Raw genomic sequence first — 23,775 nt, forward strand, 5'->3', positions numbered from 1 at the left:
TGGATCTCTACGAACTATTCATCACTGGTCGCCGGCCAGCAACTCCTTTTCTTCCGGCTCCTGGCTCGTCAGCGAAGACCCCCGACGCCTGTAAGACTTGTGCAGCCGCAGCCCTCGTGGCTAGGTAACTTCGGCATTTCGGTGCCTGCATAGCCTCCTTACTCTAGGGTCCCGAGTCCCTCGCTTCCGACTTGCCTTATCGGGTCCGCCCGAGACCACTAAACTTTCCGTGCCCTCGGGCACTTGTTTTAAATTGTGCACTTGAAGTATTTTCTAAGAGCTTTTGTTCTGTGCTTAGTACCCTGTCCTCATAAAGAGTCCAGGGCTGTTGTGATTCTTAATAAATATGCTGTTTATTTTCATAACACTTGTGTGGTGTCCTTTCACTTGGTGTTCAAGGGGTATGTGATGGTATTACAGCTGGCTTAACACGCCCTCTACAGTTTAGCCCGAAGACTGCTCGTATCCACGCTACTAGGATAGCTGGTCTAAGGTTGACTTACAACCAATCACCATAAGGGTCGTTTGGAACGATACATAGTGGTCGCTAGAATAGCGAACGCTGCATATCGGGCCAACTTCTCACAACTAGCTAACCACTCTAACGGTGCATGGTCTGTGAAAAGAGTGAATTCTCTTCCTTCCAGATAATAACGTAAGGTCTCTATTGCCCACTTGATGGCGAGGGCCTCCTTCTCAATGGTTGCATAATTTTTCTCTCTAGGGAAGAGCTTACGACTAATGTACAAGATGGGGTTCTCTCCCTAAGGTGTCTCTTGCGAGAGGACCGCTCCTAACCCCTGATCAGAGGCGTCTGTTTGTAAGACAAAGGGACAGGAATAATCTGGACTAACCAGAAGAGACTCTGATGTCAAAGATTTTTTTAAGGTCTCAAAGGCATGTCTTACTTCACTAGGAGGGGATTGCAAAATCTGTTCAGTTTTGCTGTTCTTCTGTAGAAGATCAGTTAGCGGAGCTGCCATCTGGGAAAACTTAGGGATAAATCTTCTATAATAACCTAGTAAACCCAGGAAGGCCCTCAAATCTTTTTTTGTTTTGGGATATGGTATGCTGGAAATGGCCGATAGTTTCGACGTTTGTGGTCTTATGACACCTTCCCCCAATAGGTATCCTAAGTACTTGACTGTTTGGGCAGCCAGGTGACTCTTGGCTGGGTTGATTTTTAGCCCCTGTTCGCCTAAAGTTTGAATGATTGTAGTGAGATGGCCCAAGGTTGTTCCCATTTATCGCTTTATATCACAATATCATCAATATAAGCCCCAGCAAACTCATCGTTGGGCCTTAGAATTGTATTCATGGCTCTCTGGAATGTTGCAGGTGCCCCATGTAAGCCAAAAGGCATAATTCTAAATTGATAGAGCCCATCAGGGGTAGAAAAGGCAATTTTTTCTTTGTCTTCTTCTTTTAATGGTATCTGCCAATACCCTTTACACAGATCAAGGGTTGCTTTCCCTATTCTTTCCACCATTTCATCCACTCGAGGTAAGGGATAAGTGTCAAATTCTGAAATGTTATTAACTTCCCTGAAATCAATACAAAACCGAATCGACCCATCTGGCTTCGGTACGAGTACAATGGGAGAATTCCATTCACTCTTAGATGGTTCTATAATACCCATCTGTAACATCTTCTCCACTTCCTCTCTGATTGTTTGTCGCCTGGCTTCAGGTATGCGATATGGTCGTAGTCTAACCTGTTTACCGGGTGGGGTTTTGATTGTATGCTCAATGAGTTTGGTCATTCCTGGACTAGTGGAAAAGACAAACTCAAGAGGTTGTAACTCCTGAATCAATCCTTCTTTCAAAGAGTTAGACAATACAGGATCAATGCATTGCTGAAACAGTGGCTCCTGGGGTCCTATGCTATGGACAGCTACTGGTGCCGGTCCCGCCCATTGTTTAAGCAGATTCACATGATAAACCTGAGAGATTCTTTTGTTGCTGTCTACTTCTATACAGTAGGTTACAGGGGTGACTTGTTGGAGCACTGTGTAAGGTCCCTGCCACTGTCCCAAAATTTTCTGATCTGAAGATGCCATCATGAGTAACTCGAGGTATCCCACCTGAAAGGTTCTCAGTTTGGCCCCTTTATCGTACTGGATCTTTTGGACGTTCTGTGCGGCTTCTAAATTGTTTCTGACGATGTCTCGGATTTGTCTCAAATGTGTTTTCAGGTTCGAGACGTATTCAGGTAAGGGCTTGGTGTCGCTTTGTTATGTTTCCCACTGTTCTCGAGCCATATCTAACAGAGTACGGGGTTTATGCCCGTATAACAACTCGAAGGGAGAGTACCCAGTACTCTTCTGTTCCTTGCACCTGATGGCAAAAAGAGCCAAGGGAAGAATGTCTTCCCACCTTCGTGTCTCTAGATCCAACAGTTTTTTTAGGGTGGCTTTGATGGTGGCATTGTATCGTTCCACCAATCCATCCGTTTGTGGATGATAAGCGGCTGTTCTTATTTGTTTTACACCTAACTGTTTACAAATGTCTTTCATCATTTTGGAGACAAAAGGAGTTCCCTGATCAGTTAAGATCTCTTTGGAAATCCCACCCGGGAAAAAACTCCAATCATGGCTTTGGCTATATTGGCGGTGTCAGGTCGGCGTAGTGGTATAGCCTCAGGGAACCTAGTAGCATAATCAACCATAACCAATACATAGCTATACCCGCTTCTAGAAGGTAGCAGAGGTCCAATAATGTCCATGCCTACTCGGCTAAAAGGATCATTGATGGGGAGTGGTTGTAAAGGGGCCCTAGGTGGATTGTAACGGCTGTGCCGTTGACAAATAGGACATTCCCTGCAGTATTTCTTTACTTGCTGATAAATCCCTGGCCAGTAAAACTTCTCTACGATAGTTTTCTCGGTTTTCTCAGCACCAAAATGACCCCCTAGAAGGTGACTATGTGCAAGATATAATACCTTCTCTCGAAAAGGTTCTGGCACTAACAACTGGGCTTTTTGGTCAGGACTGCCTTTTCGATACAATAAGCCGTTCTTAGTAAAAAAATAGGGACCTACGTGTTGTGGGTCTTCTTCCTCAAGTGCTTTTTTCCATGCCTCCTGAAGTACAGGGTCCTCTCGCTGGGCAGCATGAAAGTTACGGTCTGTTTCCCATGGGTTTTCAATTGGAACAATGGGCATTACCAGGGGATTTTTCCCTTTTTCGGCCCTTCTCTGTCTTCGGCTTTTCCGTGTTTTAGTATTCGGCCACTCTTTTTCCGTGTCTTTAGAAAAAGGAGCTGTGGCTAACCATTCGTCCTCTTCAGCCAAAGCTGACTCCTGTAGCAACTGGGGAAGCTTAGCGTAATCATTACCTAGAATAGCTTGTTCCGGTAATCGGGGTATCAGGCCTACAGTCAGGGATGTACCTTGATCCTGGGGATGTTGAATGAGCACCCTAGCAGCGGGGTATGGTTTGGTGTCCCCATGTACACATTTAATGGCCACCATACCTTCTATGGGACCTATACTAGTGCCTAAGTCTTGTGGCCTGACTACACTATGCAAACAGCCCGTGTCAGCCAAGGCAGTAACTGGTTGTCCGTTCACCGAGACCTTGCACTTGTAAGGGGGAAGTTTCTTGTCAGGGGTGAACAATAGTAATTGCGAGCCATCCCTATTTCTATAGGCTCTTCTCTTTGTGGACAAAATCGAGCTATATGTCCCATCCCTCCACATTGAAAACACTGGGGTCCCGTCACAGGGGGACGAATGAATGGAATAGTCTGTAGAGGGCCACTGGGAACGAGGGTAAGAGGTTCAGGTTTCTTTGCTATGGGAGGTCTTGACGGCCGATGGAGTGGGTATCCCACGGTTTTTCCAGCGTTTTCTTCTCTTCCTTTTTGAAAGTCCTGTGCCCTACTATAAGCACTAGCTATTTCTACTGCTGTTTCTAGTGTAAGGTTAGCCTGCTGTCGGACCCAACGTTGAATGGGTGGATGAAGGGATGACAAGTATTGTTCAAGGTAGATTTTTGCCATAATCACATCCTTATTTGTAGTGGCAGGTTTTAACCAACGGTCCACCATGTCTTTTACTTTAAAGTACAAGGCGTGCTGTGTCTCCTGTGGTCCCTCTTTCAGTTGCCTTAATTTTATTCTACATGTTTCATCATCTATTCCCAGTCTTTCTAGAATGCATTTTTTTATTTCTGTATAGGGAACTGTTCCTTGGAGGGTAGCAGCTTGGTAGGCTGCTTGCAGGTCTCCTGATAACTTAGGTCCTAAATACTGTCCCCATTTGTCTGTGGGCCATGAGGCTGCACTTGCCATGTGTTCGAAATTACTGGGAAAAAAATCAGGATCTTCTCCATCTACGTATCGTTGTAGGACGACCGATGGTAGAGTTGTGGGACCCCGTTGTTGTCCTAACACTGCAGTAAGTTTGTCCATAGCAGCCTCTTGGGTTTGTCCTTGTCCAGCGAGTACTTGTTGCATCTTTTCTTTATCTTACTCGACCACGTTCAAAAAACGTTCCATTACCTTCCCTAAATGTTCTTGGTTTTCGGCCATTTTCGCTAGGGCAGCCTCCATTTCGCCTTTAAATCCCACTTCTGACACCACTTGTGGGAGAGCGGGCTTGATAAACAGGCGTGGAGGCTGAAGTATAGGTTTGAAAGATGGTTTATTGACAAAAGAGGGAACTGTAGATTGTTGAGATAGGGTCTCTAGACGGTCTTCTCCTTCCTTCTGTATTCCCCACCCGTTCCTCCTCCCCTCTCCCTGTTACCCTGAACCACCAACACTCACCAGGCTCCGCCGTAACTCGCCTGAGTCATGGCTGCTCCCCAGCCACCTCCGGACACCACCAGTCCTCGCACCAGCTTTCTTCCCCGTCCTCGAGGTTTTCAGGCGTCCAGGTATTCAGCGTGTCGGGTCCCGCGTCTTCTCTCAAGTCGGGTCCCGCGTCTTCTTCCCGCAAACCGGGTCCCGCGTCTTCTTCCAGCAAACCGGGTCCCACGTCTTCTTCCCGCAAACCGGGTCCCACGTCTTCTCCTTCAATGAGTTTTCTCCAACGTCCTTCCTCACTTTCTTCAGGCCGTTTCTGCTCTCCTGTTATTGGTCTCGGGCTTCGTTTTCCGGGTAGCGAGGGCGATACATCCGGGCCATGTCTCTGACCGCGTCCCTGTGGAGAAAGAGCAGAGGCATCTGGATGTCGTGGTTCTTCCAGGTCGGTAGGGGTTTCCCTCCACAAGGCACTTTCCTCACAAGGCTGAAGATACCGGTGGAGCAGATCCGTGAACCACCACTGTCGGGGCCACTCCGGAGCAATGAGGATCATCCGTGCTCTGGACCGGGACAGCTTGATGAGCACCGCCGGAATCAGGGGAATGGGTGGAAAAGCGTACAGAAAGCTGTTTGACCAGCTGATCCATAGCACATTCCCCAGAGTCCCTGGTTGCTAATGCCTGGAGGTGAAGTCTCTGCATTTTCTCTTTTCGGCGGTGGCAAACAGATCTACGTCTGGAGTGCCCCACCTCTCGAAGATGTCTTCTAGTACCTCGTCGTTCAGAACCCACTCGTGGTTTTCTTGCACGAGCCTGCTGAGTGTGTCCGCCTGAGCATTCTGCACACCTGGCAGATGGGTGGCCGTTATCGTCAGTCCTCTGGCGAGCAGCCAGTGCCAGATCGCCTGCACTTCCAGTGACAGGGTGCACGATCTCGAGCCCCCCTGCTTGTTGAGGTACTACATTGAGGTCGTATTGTCCGTCTGCACAAGCAAGAAGATGGTCTGGAAGGACAGATGAAAGGTCTTCAATGCCAAGTGAACCGCTCTGAGTTCCAGAAAATGTATGTGGTACGTGGATTCCGCTGGGGGAATCTGTAGCTGGTCTGAATGCGCTCCCCAGCCGAGGAGAGAAGCATCTGTGACGATAGTCTGACTCGGAATGTCCTTGTGGAATGGAACCCCCTTGAGGAGATTCTCCGCTGAACACCACCATTTCAGGGACTGTAGGGCGTGAAGGGACAGATTTCAAGAGAGAGGGTACCCCACTTACACCAGGGAACAGGGCACAATGACAACAAGTCTGAGGGACATCCCTGGAACACACTAGTTGGACTCATATATCAATACACTTGAACATTTTAAATAGCAGGACACTATGGGGTGAAGTATAGTAATAATTTCCACAGAAAAATAGGATTCGTTAACAATCTCCTTTTAATAAAAATTCATACATTGGGCAATAAAAAAGCATAACAATTAAAAAAATTTCAAAGAACTATTCCTTGAACAGTTAAAACACATGAAATCAACATCTCAAATGCACAATTAGACAATATAGCAAATAAAAAACACACGTCAAAGGAATACATGCATGACACATTTACAATTCATAAACAGTTAGAAATACACAACACATTACAAAGTAATAAACCCCTATTATGACTGTGGCTCTTAGATATTTTTACCACTATCGATTTCTAGATCCAAAGGCCTAGGATTGTATTCACTCCCGTAGACAGCTGTGACACAGATACATGTACATCCAGTGTGTACTAGGCTTCACTTGGATTCTTTACTTAAAGGATGCGTCGACGCGTTTCGGTGCGATACATTTAGTTCTGTTGCACCTTCCTCAGGACTTCTTGTTAGGGGTCAAAAGGATTTCAGATTTTGTTTTCTCCCCAAAGAAAATGGGGTCCAACTGGGCCTGTGCAGCGTGGCAATCACGTACTGCAGACTCTTGCTGCTATGGCCTTGTTATTTTCATTCAAATTTCTCATATTGGGATTTCATTTTTCACTTTTGCGGTCTCTTTGCTTTACCAGTGCGTGTATCTTTAAAATTTATAAAAACCTCCTTGAACGGGCATAGGAAATCTGGAGTCCTTACGGGAACTGGATATGTTCTCCGTTTTTGTGGTGCCGCGTCTCTGCCTCGTTCAAACCACTCTCTCGTGAAGGGACAGCCTGATCCTGTTGTCCCAGCTCCCCCGCTTCTGGTCCCACTGGTCCTCCAGACATTCCTGCAGCGGCCTCATATGGAGCCGTGCATGTGTCGTGAGGAAGATTCAAGAGGCCATCGACCCCAGTAGAGAAGACACCGTCCTCACTGTCGTAGATGGAACAGCTATGAGAGCCTGAGCCTTCCGAAGGATCGATAAGCGTCACTCCTCCGGAGGAGACACGCTTGCTGAAAGAGTATCGATGGAGGCTCCCAAGTACTGCAGGCACTGAACAGGAGTCGGAACAGACTTGGACATGTTTATGTGCAACCCCAGTTGGTTCAGCAGTATGGCCGTCCTGTTGAAGTGCAATTGCGCTTCCTGGAAGGTGGAGGCTTTGATCAGCCAGTCGTCCAGGTACGGATAGACAAACACCTTGTTCTTTCTCAGGTGCGCTGCCACCACCGCCATGCACTTTGAGGAAGTCCTGGGAGCAGGCTTCAGTCCAAACGGTAGTACGGTGTATTGATAGTGATTGGTGCCAACCAGGAACCGCAGGAACTTCCGGTGTTTCCGTGCAATGGGCACATGGAAGTACGCATCTTGCAGATCTATTGCGCAAAGCCAGTCTCCCCTCTGCAGCTGAGGATAAATCTGGTGCAAAGACAGCATGCAAAACTTTTCTCTGCGAATCCATTTGTTTGCTTTTAGCAAATCCCGAATGGGCCTGAACTCGTTCTTGTCTTTCTTGAGTACCAGAAAGAACCGTGAGTAAAGACCCTCTCCCCTTTGAGACAGAGGGACGTCTTCTATCGCCCTTTTTCTTAACAGGGTATCGGCCTCCACTCGGAGCTCGCACAGTTGGAACTGCGAGCAAACCGGCGGAATCGCGGGAGGCGGGCTGATGAAACGAAGACTGTATCCATTGCAAACAATATTCAGCACCCACTTGTCCTGAGTAATTTTTCTCCACTCTGCCAAGTAATTTTGTATGCTTCCCCCCACCGGAGCGGGTATGGGTGAGGAGGAAGTAACACCTCAGGGCCTAGACCCGGCCGGGCCTTTAGGCGTCGCTGAGGCCTGCTGGCCGCCCCTGCCCCTCTGGTGCTTCTGGAAGGGCCTTTGCTGGTACTGCTGCTGTTGTTGCTGCTGGCCAGCTTGAAGACCTTGGCCTCTTCCCTGGGCACCAAAACGTCTCTGGAAGGGACGGAAGGCCCTCCTTTGCTCTTTCGGCTTTTCCATCCCGACAGCCGTCAGGGTTTCCGCCTCCGCCTTCATGCGGGCCATCTCATCATTCGCATGCTTCCCAAAGAGCGTTGAGCCAGAGAACGGCAGATTGAAGACTCTCTGCTGTGCCTCTGGTTTCAGCGATGTTAGGCGCAACCAGGCATGGCGTCTTTGATTAATACCGTGGCAGTATCCATGAGCCGCCAAGAGAGAGGAATCTGCAGCTGAGCTGATAACCTGATTGGATACCATCATGCCCTCATTGATGATTTCCTGGGAGTCCTCCCTCCTGTCCCTAGGAAGGTGCTCCAGAAACTGCTGCAGGGACTCCCATAAAGACCGGTTATACCGACCCAAGAGAGCCGTGGCACTAGTAGCTTTTATGGACGTGGCCGCCGTACTGCAGATTTTTTGTCCTGCTGAATCCAGTAGACGGCTCTTCTTATCCGAAGGCACCGTCGATGACGGGGCAGTAGCGTGCTGCTTTCTGGCCACAGTGACGATCACCGAATCCGGTACCAGGTCCGATCTGAGAAAAGCTGGATCGGAGTCTGGGGCCCTATACTTTTTCTGCAGCCGGGAAGGAGCGGACTTTGTTGACGCCAGAGTCAAGAAGAGCTCCATCGCCAGTTCCTCCAGCCCCGGCACCAAGGGCAACAAGGGTCGAGACAGCTGCCGCTTGTGTAGGGTCTCGAAAATCACCAACGGTGTGGGAACTGATACATTAATCCCCAGCTTCGCTGCCCCTCTCAGTAACACCTCTTGGAACGAGACGATGTCATCGACCGGTGACACCCTCGTACGGGGGAGTCCGATCATGTGGGTGAGTACTCTCTGGCGTTGGAAGAATCCGTATGACGGGACCTTGACCTGTCCCTCCAGTGGCGACTCCTAGACCGTGTTGAAGAGCAACGGTCACTTCTTGACTGGTGTCTCCAGTGGATCACCCATGACCTAGACCTCCTAGGCCTCGGGTGATCCACTGGCCGTAAAGGAGGCAGCAACTGCGGAGGCAGAACCGGAACCAAAGGTTGCGGAGGCCTTGTAGGCGGTGACGGGAGGTGCGGAAGAGATAGAGACTGCGGAGCAGGCCGCGGTGGAAGAGGGGGAGGTTGATGAGGGGGAACCGGAGGAGGAGGAGGAGGCGTAGGAGGACGAGGTGGGGTCTCCTTAGGTAACGGAGGAGGCGTAGGAGTCCTGGGCCTCGAAGGTGAGTAGGCCTGAGAGTATTCAGAGTCCAAAGACCTCATCATTCCCCTCTTTTTCTTCTGCGCAGGCCTTGACGAAGATGTCCTAGAGGCTGATCTTTTGGAGGCTGAGCGCCGGCGCTGCCGTGACCGTGGGCTCTTAGATGCAGAAGACAGGCTTAACACAGAGGCAGAGGACACAGTCCTGGCCCTTGATCGCCCCCTCGACGCCGACCTATCTCTCCTCGACGTCATTCTCTTATTCGACGTCGAACGTCTCGACGTCGATACATCCCTCGACGTCGACTCTCGTCTCTTCAACGTCGACTCTCTTCTCCTCGATGTCGAACGCCGATGTTGCCTCGATGGCGAACGGCGGTGTCGCCTCGACGGCGAGCGCTGGTGCCTCTTGGACCCATCTCGACGTCGACGGTGTCTCGACGTGGATGTTGTCCTCGATGTCGACCTCGTCCGAGGTCTCAACGTCAGTCCCCTCGACGTCGAACGGCGACGTCGCTTCGCCCCAGAGTCCTGGGACGACGGGGAGCAGATGGTGGTCATCCCTCCCAACGCAGACGTCAAGGCCATCGACGTCAACGGAGATCTGTGCCTTTTTCTGGCCTTATCTTGACTGGGGAGCCCCCCAGAGGCCGAAGCATTGGCAGCGGATGAAGTCTCTCCATGCCCAGACCCACCTTGGTCCTGGTGTCTACTTACCTCTAGGCCTTGGAGTCGAATTTTCTCCCTGTCCCCCAGGGTCCTCTTGGCGAATCTCACAATCTTCAGGGACATGAGATGATGGTAGACAGAGGATACACACTCTGTGAGGATCTGATTTAGCTTTCTTCCTGTAACACTCAGGGCACTTGTCGAACAAAGCTGGCATATTCGACAGAAAAATGGCCAAAACTGACCAAAAACCCCAGCAAAAGAAAGAAGAAGCAGTCAGACGTCGAGTGAAACGCCCACAACACTTGAAAAGTGCCAATAAATTGAAAAATACCCAAAAAGGGAGAGCTCAATGCTCCAGGGTCCTGCTAGCAGGAGCCGGAAAAAAGAACTGAAAGTAAAAGGAGTTTGCTGTGCATCATGGGATACCGAGGGTCTCTGGAGAGTTCCTTAAAGGCACGATATCCCTTTTCCAGATACATAATGGCAGCCTATGGGAGCTTGTCTGTCCATCCCTTCCTCTCTATCATTCCCAGGATTTTGTGAATGGGAAGTTTCTCTATGGGTGAAACTTAGCAGACTGTGTTAAATGTGATATTGGTGGAATATCCTTTGCATTTCTAGTTGAAGTACTGGACAGTGTAGCCAGGTATAGGCTGCATTATTGTCTTTAATTTTCTCTTAGGTGTCTATGCAGGATTGCACAGAAGACAGCTTAAGAGATTATTTTTGATTGCTCCGGGGTCTGCGTACATTGCCGGGACTATTCACTAGATTATGACTATAACAGAGATCCCCTACTACAGAAATAATGTTCTATATTAAAAAGGGAGTAACAGAAAGGCAGGCATTAGAATGTTTCAGAAGAAGGCCTATATCAGCCATTACTAGTCTTGAACTACTTCATTGTCTTCAGTGGAGCTTACAGCATTCCAATGTTGTAATATAGCCTTAGAGCCCACAATAGCAGGCTCTACTGGCCGATAAAGACCTGCCCCAGCGTTAAAGGCCTGTGCCGAAGGCGAATGCCTTTAACAAGGTGCGGGCCTTTAATGGCCCATAGAGCCCGCTAATGTGGGCTCTCAGACTATTAGAACATTAGGCCACTAGAGGGCAGAATGTTTTGATATGTAAAACAAAGTCCTCATGGAGCCCTAGGGGGTTGAAATCACCTTGGGCTCCGTGAGGCCTTTGTCCACAGCTGTTGCTGCGAACAAACATTTGAATGTTGATGCTCCGGGCTTCTACCTGCCATTAGAAGCCGGGGGCATGCCATTGCCTCCAATATAGCTACCAACATTCTAATGTTATAATTATTGTTAATTTACCTCTTGCCAGATGAAAAAAAAAATAAGACTAGTGACCAATTGTTAGCTTACCTCAGCTTATAACCTGCTGAAAATAAATCTACCTACAATATTTTTACAAACTTCAAGATTACCCAAAATTAGGTGGAAATATTGGTACATGGAATTTGAAAAGTATCTTGTTGCAATAGATTGGAAAAAGTTTGACCCTGAGCTCAAAATGACACTGGTATATGACTGTTTAGGGTCAGAGAAAATCTTATAGTCTTCCAGAAGTCATTTCTGCTAACTCCTATTTTAACCATTAGGATGAATACACTGGGACTGCAGAAAATTGAGGGCATAATTTTCTAGATGATCTCAGCATTGTGTTAGAAAGACACAGGTTGTTTGTGAAGAGAGAGCTGATAATTATGTTGTTGAATTATGTATAATGGCATCCTCTTGTGACTAGCTTTGAGCTTATGTGGGAAGGGATTCTGTATCCTGACAACCACAAGGTGCGATTATCATGTTATGGGATCCACTGCTTAGTAGTGTGATGGGTGAGGAAGTGTGAGAGATAAACACACATTTTTTTTTTAATGTGATATGCTGGCTGGTTTACTCTGAAGATCCTTTCACTGGGCTGGTAACACATTTTTTTATGTTCTTGATCTAATTTCCTGTGGTGGCTATGTTGGGGGAGGTCATTCACTTTGATATTCTGGTGTTGATAAAGAGTGAGGTGGTATCAGAGATATGCCCATAAACACTGCATTATAGTCCTCCTTTATATGATTGTCATTATCATGGCAATAGTAGAGATGTGTCCAGATGGACATTAGGCTGTCAGTGCGCAGAGTATGTGATTATTTGGGACCTGGAGGATAGATTATGTCAGAGGCCTTTGATGACCAGCAATTTGTAGCTGATCTCTATGGTCTTGGCAGGCCTGTCTGATTAGGATTGAGCTGCTATTAAAGCAGAGTTATATAGCCAGTATCTGTGCCATCCAGTGCCTAGCAAGGTTCCACAGGTCTTTTATACATTATGTTCTCGTCTCGCTGACGGTGAGGGAGCCAGTAATTAATTGGTTTATGATATTATACTGTGCCATTGATCATATCACATTGACACCGAGGGGTCCGTCTTAAAAAATAAAATAACTGTCCTCAATCTTGTGGTTAGAAGTAGAAAGTAGAGTAGATATGCCCCAAATGTAATAAGACAGGTTGTGGGTTCAAACTCTGATTTTTGCAACAGGTTGTGGGTGTTCAAGTGGAGTGGCTGTGGTTACTTCTAGTATTGACTAAGGAGGCATGGTTATGGTCCTTTGACCCCATCCCGGAAGCTGAGATTTTCAATTTAATCTCCTCCTCCAAGCCCTCATCCCACATCCTCGACCCTATACTCTCCCAAATGGCCAAAAAGCTGAAACTCTCCCTTGCACCACTCTGGTGCGAAATCATAAACAGCTCCTTAAAAACCGGCATCATACCAGACTGCCTCAAGGTCGGCCAAGTCACACCACTTCTGAAGAAGCCAGGCCTAGACTCCAACGACTTGAACAACTTCAGACCTGTCTCCAATCTTCTCTTCCTAGCCAAAATCCTCGAAAAATGCGTTCTCCGACAACTGAACCAACATATTGACAATATTAACCTGCTAGACCAACACCAATCAGGCTTTAGAAAAGGCTGTAGCACCAAAACTGCAATCCTTAACATCATGGATGACATCCTCAATTCCCTTGACTCGGATCATTGCTGCCTACTCATCCTCTTAGACCTGTCAGCAGCCTTTGACACAGTGGAGCACAGTCTTCTCATCAAGGCTCTCAAAGACCGTGTAGGTGCAGACGAGGTGGTCCTTCAATGGTTCTCCTCCTTCTTTCAAAATCGCTCCCAAAGGATAAAACTCAAATCCTTTACATCCTGTTAAAAGCAAAACGACAATCATGAACATTATCTGCGCCATCTTGTCTGATGGAAGTTCCTACGTGCACATAAACTGCAGTCATTCTGACCGGCCGCAGCCATTTTGTATTCCGTTGGTCACCTTTGTTTTACTCTGCCCTTACTAGCATCCCTCTGACCAACCTGGTATGTGAGTTGGGGGCTATAAACTATTGACACGACAAACATCAACACCACCTGCTACCACAAACTAATTTTTCCTCTCATCTCTGTTTACAGGCAAACCCATGGACACTCCTACACAAACAGGTTCCAAATACCAAACAGACTCTTGCAAACATGGTTTATTGCACTGCACACAGCAAGACTTGTTTTTGCCAACAATGGGACCTGTTTTTATCAACAGAACGGACTCTTAGATCTGGCCGGTCTCACATGTTTTAGACCCTGAAGCAAGGTCCAGCTGCAAGATTAAATTGTCTGTTTTGACCTGGGTGGGAGGAGAATTAATGTTGGGCTTGTGTAACCATGTTGATGAAACAATGTTGGGCTTGTGTGACAACCTGCCCGGGGCGGAGACTCCAAGCTTGTAACCATGATAAATGAAACAAATACATTGTGTCAAACCTGTATATAAGGAAGAGCCAAAGCAGTTGCTAGCAGAACACCTCCCTGAGACATCCCGGTGTCTGCAGTTGACGTGGTCTCCTCTTAAGAGTAATAAACCATTTTTCTTGTCTTCCAGTTTCCAGCGCTTGCCTCATTATTTTGGTAACGAACCCAAGGTGAATTAGAGGTGGGACCCTGCCACCAGGCAGCATTGGGGGTCTTAGAAGACTCGCTGCTTTTCACAAATTGGCGACTCAACTGTGGGGTCCATCAGAGACACGTGGGTCCGGTAGAGAGGTCCTAACGACGGAGTGAATGACTAAATGATTGGAGTGCACCTGCCTGAAAGAGACCCTCGTCTGGCTACCGATCGACTGAACTTCACCGGTTCCGAACGGACCTCTCTCGAGTGACCTGCGGTCCTGACTGGGACCTTACAGGAACGCCGTATTGATTGTTGGAGTAAGAGGACAACTAGGCGCTGGAAGGGGAAGACGAAGAGCTGTCCATACGGTCCGGGTAAGGTTGTGAAAAAACGACTTAACTTTTTTGATTGATTGATAGAAATAATAGTATTCCTTTTTTTTGTTTTTTGAGACATTCCCTGCTTGCAAACAACGTAGAATAGGAATATTCTCTCTTTGCGGACAGCGAAGGACAGGTAGTGCAGACTTTTTGTCTAAAATTAATTGAGATATTAATTTTGACCGCTAAATACTTCATGCCTGTTTACTCTAGATTGTTTGAATGTTTTGGATCAGACAGTTTGTTAGCGGTCAGTCATCCGGCGCCGCCGGAAGGCACCCCTAACAAGGACATGTACGTAAAATATGGATTAGCCACCGTAGCTTATAGCAAACTATAGCATAAGTACACTAGGAAGGACCGGGTAAATCAGTGGCCACTGACAGGACCTTTTGATCCTGCTAAAATAGAAACGTTAGAATTAGCTCTCCACAATAAGAAAGCTAGACCAGCCATATTTGATAGTTTTGGTTTATGGCGAAAAGAGGCAGCTCAACGAAAGAAAAGAGACAAAGCTAGACAAGATAAAGAAACACGAAAATCAGGTTACCATTCCTGTAAAAAGTTAGAAGAAGAACTAAAAGAAAAGGAAATCGATAAAAAGGAACAGGAATCAAAAATTTCAGGTCAATGCCCTGTTAGAACGCCCTCAACTCTTTACCCCGAGTTACCAGCAAAACAGAGGGCAGATGATGATTTATTGTTAGGTCCCCCAATGATGTACATGCCACCCCCTTATGCAGGACAACTAAGATAGCAGGACCCCGGTAGAAAAAACAGATAGCATGATGCCAATAAAAGACGCTGCCCCTTACTGGGTACCTCCTAGAAGACAAGAGACTAATGACGATATAAACCATCAAGACGCTAGAGGAAGGGTGGTCTACAAGTGGGTGTATCAGCCATGGGACAGACAGGACATCTTGACATTCCGTAAATCTTTGCCAGATTTATGAAAGAACCCCACCGCCTTTTACACCGAGCTAGGTACCGCACTGGGATCAACAATAATGACACTTGCCGACATAGACTTGGTCTTTGGGTTATGTTTGCCAGCAGATGTGTGGAAACAGATTAGGAAAGTAGATCATACCCAACTGTTTGGTCATACCTGGGAACAACTCGACACACTAGATAAATAGCGGAACCCTGGTCAAAAACCAGTTAAAGCAATATTAGACCTTCCTGACAAAATAGTGCAGAAAGTGAAAACACTAATCCCAGAGAAAAAGGTAGACTGGTCCATAGTAACCGTGTGCCGCTAGAAACCACAAGAGGATGTCTCAGAATTTTTCTCCAGATTTGAAACTGTGTTCTCCGATTACAGGGGACAAGACATGTCCACCGCAACCGGACACCACTTATTTGTGCAGAACTACGTCAGAGGACTACTGCCAGCTGTAGCCCAGTACTACGAGCATCAGAGAAACGAAAATGACAGGGCTACAGAAAGGAAAAAGAAGGACTTGAAGGAAAGGGTAATGATAGCACAACTCCAGGGGGCGAATACAGGAAGGGAGTAATATAGGGGAGGAAACCAGCAGAATACCCCTAGAGTACAGCCACCTAGGAACAATCCATCTTCATCATATGTAGGACGCCAAGACCTAGGACAGGATCAATGTGCATTTTGCAAAGATTATGGACACTGGAAATCCCAATGCCCGGCTTTGTTAGGAGCTGGTAGGGGCAGAGGGGCGAGGGAAATAGCAAGTGGACAGAGATGAAGAGGACGTGGGAGAGGGTATGCGAGTGAAGCAAGCGAGGAAAGGCCAGGAAGAGTGAACACATTTGACCACCCCAGACAGAATCAGTACCAACAGACAGATTACGACAACACGTATGACTTTGCATAGGACAGCCAAGGGCAAGGGAGGGATCCAGTCGAGCTCTATGTTGATCAGCAAGGCCCTTATGTTACCGCTGAGGTCCTGGGCACAAAGTCACCATTTTTGATAGACACGGGAGCAACACGTAGTGCACTATCCAAACGACTGATTCCAAGGGCACCCTTGTCATGCTCACATGTGACCTCAATAGGATTTGACGGTACGCCCTCCACCAACCCTTTGTCCCGACCAATCCCTTTTAATCTTGACAGCAATGGCGTCGAAACGACATTCCTCCTCTCATCTAACACCCCAGAGACCATTATGGGTCTCAACCTTTTGAAACACTTCCATGCGACTATCAGATGCTCACCAGATGGAGTGCGTGTCATCCTGTATGACAACCCCAAACTCCATAGAGAGAACCCTTTTCAGCACATGTTGAGACTGACGCATCCCTACTAGACACTTTGCCATCACACTTATGGGCTAGGGCTGATTCAGACGTAGGACGAATGATGATTGACCCAGTACACGTAACAATACGACAGCACGCAACCCTACCGAAGGTACTGCAGTAAAAAATAATGCCAGAGGGTGAGAAAGCATTGACAGAGATCATACACTCTTTGGTGGAGGCAGGGGTGGTAGAGGAAGTATTGAGCAACCTTTGTAACAGTCCCATACTACAGATTGTAAAGAGACAGGGAGAGGGAGACGGGAAAGCCTATCGCTTCATCATTGACCTGCGGGAGGTAAACAAAATCGTAGTACCACAATACCCAGTAGTTTCCGACATTACGACAATTTTGACTTTAATCCCCTCCACTGCCACCACCTTCACTGTGATTGACCTCAAGAACGCCTTCTTTTCCATACCTATACACGAGGACAGCCGCTATCTTTTTGGATTTACCCTAAATTCCCGTCCATATAGATTTTGTAGAGCACCTCAGGGGTACACTGAGAGCCCAAGCATCTATAGCCAGGCGCTTAAAAGACAGTTGGACGCCATACAATTGCCAGATGGAGTGGCACTAATACAATATGCAGACAACATCCTTCTAGCAGCAGACACCATACCAATAGCCATCACAGCCACCATCAAACTACTCAGTTTCCTTGCTGAGAATGGTCACAAGGTCTCCCGGAAGAAATTGCAGTTCTGTAAATCACAAGTGACCTATTTGGGTCACCTTTTATCAAAAGAAGGGAGAAAACTCACGCCTGACAGGATCCAGACAATTCTAGACACCCCTGTCCCCAAAAATCAGAAGCAAGTCCGCTCTTTGATAGGCCTCACCTCGTTTTGCAGACAGTAGTTACCGAACTTTAGTCTCATTGTCAAACCCCTTCTCTCTCTCCTAGCTAAAGACATCCCCTCACCTCTCCCCTGGACCCCCGAATGCCAGACAGACTTTAAAGAACTACGCAATGCCCTTTGCTCAGCACCAGTCCTAGGAACCCCAGATTACTCCAAACCATTCTTCCTCTACACACACGAAAGGGAGGGATGTGCATTGTCTGTCCTAACACAATCAATTGGTCACAAACAATGCCCTTGTGCATATTTTTCTGCCACCCTCGACCCAGTAGCCAGAGCGCTGCCAGCGTGCCTGCGCGCAGTGGCAGCTGCAGCCGTATCGATACGCCAGAGCGAAGGAATAGTGCTCTCCAATCCAGTCACTGTTTTAGTACCCCATGCAGTCGATACACTACTGAACCAGACCAAAACCCAACACTTGACTAGTGCCTGACTGACAGGATATGAGTGGACACTGCTAGCACGGCACATTACCCTAAAGCGATGCACCACCCTCAATCCAGCCACACTGTTACCCCTACCCGAAAATGATTCTAACGTGTCTCCACTACACGACTGTGTGACACTAACCGATGAACAAACAAAGAGTAGAGTAGACCTCAGAGACACCACCTTTCTAGAGCCAGATGGAGAACTATGGGTGGATGGTTCGTGCATCAAACTCCCCGATGGCGCCACTTCAGCTGCATACGCTGTCACCATAGCCCAAACCATTCTAGAAACAGCCCGTATTGCCCAAAGTTCCGCCCAGGCAGCAGAACTCATATCCCTCACACGAGCATGTATTTTAGCAGCTGGCACGACAGTTAACATATACACCGACAGCCAATACGCCTTCGGGGTGGTCCACCATTTCGGAATTCTATGGAGGGTTCCTGACTTCACACGGTACACCCATCCTGCATGGAGATTTAGTCTCCGCCTTGGCGGAAGCAGTCATCCTCCCCAAAAAGCTAGCAGTGATAAAATGGCAAGCAAATAGGAAAGTGACAGATCTCATAGGACAGGGAATGCGCTAGCAGACGTTACTGCCCGAGCCACGGCAGAAGACAGAACTACGACACAAATGTATGTGACCAGGTCACAAGCTGAACGATGGACTGACGCTAGGTCCACTGTAAGGGACATACAGACGACAGGCACACAAGACAAATTGACCGAGTGGGAAAGGGTGGGACTAAAAGACGAGGAAAATTGCTGGAGAACTAAAGACAAGAATAAATGACTGTTACCCAATGCCTATCCAATCCCCATATTGACCATGGCACATTAACAAGCACACATAGGCTCCACCCCCATGATTGAACTAATCACCAGAGTATGGCATAATGTCAAGATAGCAGTGTGATCGTGGGGTGTAGGCGGACCGGAATAACAGGCGTGGAGGCCGTATATAGTGGGCTATCTCTGAGCCGGTTTTATTGTCAATACACAGGGTTCAGTAATAGTTCGGGTGGGAGAAAAAGAGCAGCGCAATACAGGAAAGAAGGGTCCTAAAGTTGTGCTTGGCCAGACGTTGAGAGGATGGTTCCTCGTGAAGGGATGGTGCTTGGCCGGAAGTCGGGTTGAGGACTTCTTACGAAGGGGTCTAGTCGGCTGGTCACCGGGATGATGGTTCCTCAGAGGTATGGGAAGGAGAGAGAGAAAAGGGCCGTTAGTCCGACTAGCTAGGATAGGCCGGTGCCGTATACCTTCACCAGGGGGTGCGGGACTTGAAGTGAGCGCGAGGAAGGCAGAGGACGGGTCAAGAGGGGGAAAGAGGAAGATTAGGAGGGCAGAAGGGTGACGGAGTGACGGGCGAGTGCGGGGGTCTTCTATACAGTTGTGCGCGTGACTGAAAACGGGTACTATACACAATATACAGTGCAGGGTGCAAGGTGTGGGCGTGATTGCTTTATACACTGCTATTTACACTCTCAATATACAAGGGGATCGGTACTCACGTGCCCCGCCGCAACTCTCCCGCGAGTTGCGGCCGCTCTCCAGCCACCTCCACCTGACTCCACCAGTCCTCGGTCCAGACTTCTTCTTCTTCTTCCGCTTCACCGCTCTTCTCCTCAGGTTCTCAGCATGCTGTCTCTTGCCACGAGTCCACCTGCTTGAACCAACCGCTGTCTTCGGTCCTGGCTTTTCCGCATTCCGCCTCGAGGTTGGGGGAGGGACTTCCGGGGTTACTGGAGAGTCTTTCTGGGTTTCCGCTCGTCCCGATTGGCTCCTGCAAAGGAGAGAGGGGTGGAGTCTGGGTTGCTATGGACGCCACCGGATCAGATGGCGAGGTCCGGGACCTTGAGGGAAGAAGCTGCTTTGACGAGGTAGGGGACGTGGCCGTTTCACAAGCAGAATCTGCAAAACGCCTAGTACAACAATGTATATTCTGCCTACAACACAACCCAGGGAAGGGGACAGTAGTACCACGGGGAGGGTTTGGAGTCCCTGACCACCCCTTTGAAGTCCTTCAAATGGATTACATCCAACTAGAGAGATGCCATGGTCTAAAATATGTCCTGGTGGTTGTGTGCGCTTTTAGCAAATGGGTGGAGGCATATCCCAACCGCGACAATACTGCCATAGCCACTGCAAAAGTATTGTTGAAAGAATTCTTCCCCCGATACGGCCTTTGCAGAATTTTATGGAGCGACAACGGCCCACACTTCGTAGCCGAAGTGATACAGAACATACTGAAAGGGTTGCGGGTAAAACAGAAGTTCCATGCCGTCTTCCAACCCCAATCAGCGGGCCTGGTAGAGAGACAAAATGCAACATTAAAACTAAAACTAGCCAAAATAGTTGCCATGACCAGGTTGAAATGGCCTGACGCCCTTCCATTGGCATTGCTATCAATGCGCTCCACTCCAACCAAATACAGACTGACCCCGTATGAAGTGGTCTTCGGCAGGCCTATGAGCATTTGGGCGGCACCAAGACCCACCTCCATTAACGATGTCCCGAACATATTAATGTCAGATTATTTGCATAAATTGACAAACGAGCTAACAATTATCCACCAACAGGTACGGCAAGCCTTGCCTGACGTATCCAAGGGCCCAGAACACATGATAAAGCCTGGAGACTTCATCCTAGATTGCAACTTCCAAAGAACGAAGAATCAGGAGCCCAGGTGGACGGGCCCCTGGCAAGTCCTGATCACCACTCGAACTGCCCTGCCCTCCGAGTGGAAGGAAAACTAAACTGGCTGCATGCCCATCACTGCAAGAAAGTCCCTCCAATGCTGGCAACCTGTGAAGAGGTGGAGGTGCAAGAGAAAGTACTCACAAAGGACCGACCAGCTCTGAGTTACTACCCACAAGAAGACACCCTCCAACTGGCTGAATTTCCCGACCCCACGGTGCCATCCATGGAAGTGTACAACCTAAGATCGACAAAAAGTGAGAGCTCCAACAACCAGGCCACTAACTGAGTCTGAGTCTCAGATCGGTAGCACAGCCAAACAACGCTACCAGGAAAAGCACCAGACAAAAGTCTGTGGTCCTAACAGTTGGTGAGCTCCTCGAAGATGATGGAAGAAACGGAACACCTGCAAAGCCACCGCAAAGACACCAAGACTGTTGAACTGCACAGTACAAAGACAATTGCACTTGTAGCCGCATTTCTCACCTCCCTCCTGCTAATGGTCACACTCTGGATCACTGAAGAGAATACACCTGCATACAGAACATTGTCACCAACCATGCAACCAATCACCAAGAAAGAACACTACCTGGTATCACTGTCGCCACATCTTGTGAACGACGCAAAGAATTCTGGAATAATTCTTTCGTACAGATGTTGCACCAGCACAATCTTGCCACCAATGCCACTAACTGTTGGGTCTGTGGGCTGCTACCACATGCCACTAAACATTCCATCCCTTTCATCCCTTCACCCTTTTCTGTTCACGGATCTTGCCTTGCCTGGATGATGCTCCTACAAGAAAGTTACAAAGACAATGCCACTTCCGATGGGACAACCGCTCAGTTCTACAATGAGTTCTGGCTAAACAAAACAGGAAGAACAGCCGCTCCCTTTTGCCATCACACCTCCAATGCAACATTCACAATGAATGTCCCCTCCAAAGAACGAGTAGAAATACAAGTGTTCAATAATCCTGTCAGAGCCACATTTTCCTCCTGAAGAAAAGAACTGCTGCAACACTGACTGTGGCCCTATCTGTGGTGAACGTCTCTGCCTTTGTATGCATTGAAGGCCGTGGGACTAAGAATGTGGGTCACAGCACTTGTAACATTGTAAGGACTTTGAACACTGCCAACCCTCCAGCCTTTGTTGCATCATCCAATATGTACTTTGTATGTGGAACCAAAGCCTACACCTGGCTCCCAAGAAACTGGGGGGGGGGGGCATGTGCTAAATCGCCTTTGTTTTGGCACCAACCTACACAGCCCCTGCAGAGCATCATCGAGAAAAGCGTTCTAAAGACACTGATCAAGCAGACTCTGCCGCATCACAGTTCCTCGACGCAGCAAAAGGGCTCGTCCCGCTCTGGGGTCCAATGGCAAACAGCCGAGCCATCAGACATCTGCCTCAAGCAGTAGAAATCGCCCTGAACGTCACAGCTGGCATCCTCACCAACAACACTGCCGAGCTTCAAGCGGTCCGTCTGGTGGCCCTACAAAACCGCGTGGTCATGGACGTGGTAGTAGCGGACCATGGAGGAGCATGTCGCATCATCGGTGCCAGTTGCTGCATAAACATCCCTGATAATTCACCCTCTGTCTATGAAGCAATCGAACATCTCCATAGACTGTCTTCAGAAATTCATCAAGGATCAGAGACTTGGACAATTGGAAGTTGGCTTTGGGGCATCTTGAAGGACTGGGGTTGGAAAATGTCAATGTTTCTCTTGGTCCCAGATTGGCAGTATGTGGTTGTTGTTTGAGTGTACACTGTATACCACCTTTGTGTTCTCTTTGCATAAGTACCTTGCACCCTAAGACTATGGTCACTCAGCTAACAAAAATGAGAGTAATGTATGAGCAAGAGATACAGGACATTATGGAGATCGAAATAGACTGACAAGCTGGCTAGTTATGTTCAAAGGGGCGACTGTTAAAAAGCAAAACGACAATCATGAACATTACCTGCGCCATCTTGTCTGATGGAAGTTCCAACGTGCACATAAACTGCAGTCATTCTGACCGACCGCAGCCATTTTGTATTCCATTGGTCACTTTTGTTTCACCCTGCCCTTTCTAGCATCCCTCTGACCAACCTGGTATGTGAGTTGGGGGCTATAAACTATTGCCACGACAAACATCAACACCACCTGCTACCACAAACTCATTTTTCCTCTCATCTCTGTTTACAGGCAAACCCATGGACACTCCTACACAAACAGGTTCCAAATACCAAACAGACTCTTGCAAACATGGTTTATTGCACTGCACACAGCAAGACTTGTTTTTGCCAACAATGGGACCTGTTTTTATCAACAGAACGGACTCTTAGATCTGGCCGGTCTCACATGTTTTAGACCCTGAAGCAAGGTCCAGCTGCAAGATTAAATTGTCTGTTTTGACCTGGGTGGGAGGAGAATTAATGTTGGGCTTGTGTAACCATGTTGATGAAACAATGTTGGGCTTGTGTGACAACCTGCCCGGGGCGGAGACTCCAAGCTTGTAACCATGATAAATGAAACAAATACATTGTGTCAAACCTGTATAAAAGGTAGAGCCAAAGCAGTTGCCAGCAGAACACCTCCCTGAGACATCCCGGTGTCTGCAGTTGACGTGGTCTCCTCTTAAGAGTAATAAACCGTTTTTCTTGTTTTCCAGTTTCCAGCGCTTGCCTCATTAGTTTGGTAACGAACCCAAGGTGAATTAGAGGTGGGACCCTGCCACCGGGCAGCATTGGGGGTCTTAGACGACTCGCTGCTTTTCACAATCCGACCTTCTCCCTGTTAACAGAGGTGTCCCCCAAGGATCTGTTCTCTCCCCTCAATTGTCCAACATATACATGGAACCCCTCACCACCCTTCCATCTGTATGCAGCAGACACCCAGATCTACTTGGAAACCTCCTCCATTAATGACATTCTAAGACTAAACAATACTCTCAGAGAAGTTCAACAATGGCTATCAGCAAACTACCTTAAACTAAATCAGGGAAAAACCGAAATCCTCCTCATCTCCAATAAGGAAGAAAACCCGCAAATTGTAGAGTGGTTGAAAGCAATCGATGCTCTCCACGGTAATCTCACCCTTGCAAACTCAGTAAAATCATTTGGAATCACCCTTGATCACAAACTAACCATGATCAACCACATCAAGAACTCCA

Source organism: Lissotriton vulgaris, chromosome 11 (assembly GCF_964263255.1).
Source record: "Lissotriton vulgaris chromosome 11, aLisVul1.2, whole genome shotgun sequence".
Taxonomy (NCBI): domain Eukaryota; kingdom Metazoa; phylum Chordata; class Amphibia; order Caudata; family Salamandridae; genus Lissotriton; species Lissotriton vulgaris.